The sequence below is a fragment of the Melospiza georgiana genome, chromosome 30, assembly GCF_028018845.1.
Source record: "Melospiza georgiana isolate bMelGeo1 chromosome 30, bMelGeo1.pri, whole genome shotgun sequence".
In the NCBI taxonomy this organism is placed as follows: Eukaryota; Metazoa; Chordata; class Aves; order Passeriformes; family Passerellidae; genus Melospiza; species Melospiza georgiana.
In genome coordinates, this window is record NC_080459.1 from 5094388 (window position 1) to 5099387 (window position 5000).

Genomic DNA, 5000 nt, shown 5'->3' on the forward strand with positions numbered 1-5000 from the left:
TTCTCTCTCTCGGCCTCGCGGGCAGATCGCCCCGGTCCTCCGGCAGCCCTTCTCTCTCTCGGCCTCGCGGGCAGATCGCCCCGGTCCTCCGGCAGCCCTTCTCTCTCTCGGCCTCGCGGGCAGATCGCCCCGGTTCTCCGGCAGCCCTTCTCTCTCTCGGCCTCGCGGGCAGATCGCCCCGGTCCTCCGGCAGCCCTTCTCTCTCTCGGCCTCGCGGGCAGATCGCCCCGGTTCTCCGGCAGCCCTTCTCTCTCTCGGCCTCGCGGGCAGATCGCCCCGGTTCTCCGGCAGCCCTTCTCTCTCTCGGCCTCGCGGGCAGATCGCCCCGGTTCTCCGGCAGCCCTTCTCTCTCTCGGCCTCGCGGGCAGATCGCCCCCGGTCCTCCGGCAGCCCTTCTCTCTCTCGGCCTCGCGGGCAGATCGCCCCCGGTCCTCCGGCAGCCCTTCTCTCTCTCGGCCTCGCGGGCAGATCGCCCCGGTCCTCCGGCAGCCCTTCTCTCTCTCGGCCTCGCGGGCAGATCGCCCCGGTTCTCCGGCAGCCCTTCTCTCTCTCGGCCTCGCGGGCAGATCGCCCCGGTTCTCCGGCAGCCCTTCTCTCTCTCGGCCTCGCGGGCAGATCGCCCCGGTTCTCCGGCAGCCCTTCTCTCTCTCGGCCTCGCGGGCAGATCGCCCCGGTTCTCCGGCAGCCCTTCTCTCTCTCGGCCTCGCGGGCAGATCGCCCCGGTTCTCCGGCAGCCCTTCTCTCTCTCGGCCTCGCGGGCAGATCGCCCCGGTTCTCCGGCAGCCCTTCTCTCTCTCGGCCTCGCGGGCAGATCGCCCCGGTTCTCCGGCAGCCCTTCTCTCTCTCGGCCTCGCGGGCAGATCGCCCCGGTTCTCCGGCAGCCCTTCTCTCTCTCGGCCTCGCGGGCAGATCGCCCCGGTTCTCCGGCAGCCCTTCTCTCTCGGCCTCGCTGTGCCAAGCTTTTCCGGGAAAGACGGGAGCCGGGACAAAGCCACAGGCAGACTCGTCCCGGCTAGGCGGCACCTCCTCTGCCCTGCCGACCGCACCACCGCGGTCGCTCCCTTCCGCCTTAAACACAGGCACGGCATGAAGCCAACCTGTGGGGATGCGGCCCGTCACCTCGCTCCCATAATACGGACAGATGAGTCCGAAGGCGCCCAAGCCTCCAAGGGGACTGATGGAGCTTGACCGGGAAAAGGCGCCACCGCAGGCCGCCTCTTACGATGAGGCAGCCGGAGGCAGCCGGCAACAGCGACCCCTTGGAGAACTTCCGCAGCCGGCCGGGACAACAGGTCTACCCAGCACCGGCCGAAATACGACTAAGTCCCGCCGGATCCGGGGTAGACCTGGTGTCCCGCCGGCCCCGGGGTAGACCTGGTGTCCCCGGCCACGGGGTAGACCTGGTGTCCCGCCGGATCCGGGGTAGACCTGGTGTCCCGGGCTCCGGGGTAGACCTGGTGTCCCGCCGGCCCCGGGGTAGACCTGGTGTCCCCGGCCACGGGGTAGACCTGGTGTCCCGCGGGCTCCGGGGTAGACCTGGTGTCCCGCCGGCCCCGGGGTAGACCTGGTGTCCCCGGCCACGGGGTAGACCTGGTGTCCCGCCGGCCCCGGGGTAGACCTGGTGTCCCGGGCTCCGGGGTAGACCTGGTGTCCCGCCGGCCCCGGGGTAGACCTGGTGTCCCCGGCCAGGGGGTAGACCTGGTGTCCCGCGGGATCCGGGGTAGACCTGGTGTCCCGCCGGCCCCGGGGTAGACCTGGTGTCCCCGGCCACGGGGTAGACCTGGTGTCCCGCCGGATCCGGGGTAGACCTGGTGTCCCGGGCTCCGGGGTAGACCTGGTGTCCCGCCGGCCCCGGGGTAGACCTGGTGTCCCCGGCCACGGGGTAGACCTGGTGTCCCGCGGGCTCCGGGGTAGACCTGGTGTCCCGCCGGCCCCGGGGTAGACCTGGTGTCCCCGGCCACGGGGTAGACCTGGTGTCCCGCCGGCCCCGGGGTAGACCTGGTGTCCCGGGCTCCGGGGTAGACCTGGTGTCCCGCCGGCCCCGGGGTAGACCTGGTGTCCCCGGCCAGGGGGTAGACCTGGTGTCCCGCGGGATCCGGGGTAGACCTGGTGTCCCGCCGGCCCCGGGGTAGACCTGGTGTCCCGCCGGCCCCGGGGTAGACCTGGTGTCCCGAGCTCCGGGGTAGACCTGGTGTCCCGCCGGCCCCGGGGTAGACCTGGTGTCCCGCGGGATCCGGGGTAGACCTGGTGTCCCGCCGGCCCCGGGGTAGACCTGGTGTCCCCGGCCACGGGGTAGACCTGGTGTCCCGCCGGATCCGGGGTAGACCTGGTGTCCCGCCGGCCCCGGGGTAGACCTGGTGTCCCCGGCCACGGGGTAGACCTGGTGTCCCGCCGGATCCGGGGTAGACCTGGTGTCCCGCCGGCCCCGGGGTAGACCTGGTGTCCCCGGCCACGGGGTAGACCTGGTGTCCCGCCGGCCCCGGGGTAGACCTGGTGTCCCGGGCTCCGGGGTAGACCTGGTGTCCCGCCGGCCCCGGGGTAGACCTGGTGTCCCCGGCCACGGGGTAGACCTGGTGTCCCGCCGGATCCGGGGTAGACCTGGTGTCCCGCCGGCCCCGGGGTAGACCTGGTGTCCCCGGCCACGGGGTAGACCTGGTGTCCCGCGGGATCCGGGGTAGACCTGGTGTCCCGCCGGCCCCGGGGTAGACCTGGTGTCCCCGGCCACGGGGTAGACCTGGTGTCCCGCCGGATCCGGGGTAGACCTGGTGTCCCGGGCGGCGGGGTAGACCTGGTGTCCCCGGCCACGGGGTAGACCTGGTGTCCCGCGGGATCCGGGGTAGACCTGGTGTCCCGCCGGCCCCGGGGTAGACCTGGTGTCCCCGGCCACGGGGTAGACCTGGTGTCCCGCCGGATCCGGGGTAGACCTGGTGTCCCGGGCGGCGGGGTAGACCTGGTGTCCCGCCGGCCCCGGGGTAGACCTGGTGTCCCCGGCCACGGGGTAGACCTGGTGTCCCGCCGGATCCGGGGTAGACCTGGTGTCCCGGGCGGCGGGGTAGACCTGGTGTCCCCGGCCACGGGGTAGACCTGGTGTCCCGCCGGCCCCGGGGTAGACCTGGTGTCCCGGGCTCCGGGATAGACCTGGTGTCCCGCCGGCCCCGGGGTAGACCTGGTGTCCCCGGCCAGGGGGTAGACCTGGTGTCCCGCGGGATCCGGGGTAGACCTGGTGTCCCGCCGGCCCCGGGGTAGACCTGGTGTCCCCGGCCACGGGGTAGACCTGGTGTCCCGCCGGATCCGGGGTAGACCTGGTGTCCCGGGCGGCGGGGTAGACCTGGTGTCCCCGACCACGGGGTAGACCTGGTGTCCCGCCGGCCCCGGGGTAGACCTGGTGTCCCCGGCTCCGGGGTAGACCTGGTGTCCCCGGCCACGGGGTAGACCTGGTGTCCCGCCGGATCCGGGGTAGACCTGGTGTCCCGGGCTCCGGGGTAGACCTGGTGTCCCCGGCCACGGGGTAGACCTGGTGTCCCGCCGGATCCGGGGTAGACCTGGTGTCCCGCTGGATCCGGGGTAGACCTGGTGTCCCGCCGGCCCCGGGGTAGACCTGGTGTCCCCGGCCACGGGGTAGACCTGGTGTCCCGCCGGATCCGGGGTAGACCTGGTGTCCCGGGCGGCGGGGTAGACCTGGTGTCCCGCCGGCCCCGGGGTAGACCTGGTGTCCCCGGCCACGGGGTAGACCTGGTGTCCCGCCGGATCCGGGGTAGACCTGGTGTCCCGGGCGGCGGGGTAGACCTGGTGTCCCCGGCCACGGGGTAGACCTGGTGTCCCGCCGGCCCCGGGGTAGACCTGGTGTCCCGGGCTCCGGGATAGACCTGGTGTCCCGCCGGCCCCGGGGTAGACCTGGTGTCCCCGGCCCCGGGGTAGACCTGGTGTCCCGGGCGGCGGGGTCGACCTGGTGTCCCGCGGCCCGGGGTAGACCTGGTGTCCCGGGCGGCGGGGTAGACCTGGTGTCCCGGGGCCCGGGGTAGACCTGGTGTCCAAGGCCCCGGGGTAGACCTGGTGTCCCGGGGCCCGGGGTAGACCTGGTGTCCAAGGCCCCGGGGTAGACCTGGTGTCCCGGGGCCCGGGGTAGACCTGGTGTCCAAGGTCCCGGGGTAGACCTGGTGTCCCGGGCCCCGGGGTAGACCTTGTGTCCCGCCGGCCCCGGGGTAGACCTGGTGCCTCACCCTCCCCATCGAGCCCGGAGCCGGGCAACGCTCGCAGCCTCATATCACCCCGGAGCCAGACGGCTCGATCGGCCCCGTCCCGCGCAATGAACCCCACCCCGCTTTCCAGATTAATACCTACTTCATGGCCGCTCTAGTCGCTTGGAACGAGAAACTCATCCGGAAAAAACAAACAGACCATAACCATTGGCACATTTTATTTCTCCTCCTTTCGTATCCAGAGCACTCCCAGCCGAGCCGACGGGCAACCCGTGCCCCGTGGTCTGCCTGCTGACACGCTGAACTGGCGAAACAGCGCCCCCGCCCCCGCCCCGTCCCACCCACGCCCTCCTGAGACCCTACACAGCCCGGCCCCCCTGGCCCCGATGCGGCTCGCCCCGCCCCGCCCAGCGGTAGAGGCGGCCGCCGCCGGCACCACCGCCAGCACACAGGCGGCCACTTTCGGGCGGGTTCTTTCACGGTCCGCAGAGGTCTTCCGCCCTCGACCTCAGTCCAGGGGGCCGTGGGGGCTCGGTGCCGAGGCGCCCGGGGCCGGCACGAAGCCGCCGGCCCTTGGCCCTCGTCCGCACACAGACACAGATACAGCGCCACACCCACCGACCCCCCCCCCCCCCCCGTGCGCACGCTCACTCCCCAAGGTCATCCCTTCAGGCCACCACACCGCCCCCTCGCCGCCCCCCGCCACCTGCCCCCGCCCCCCCGCCGGGCGGCGGGGCACGCCCACCCGCCCGCCCGCCTGCCTGGCTGCCCGTCCGCATGCACGCTCTCGCGTGCCCTCAC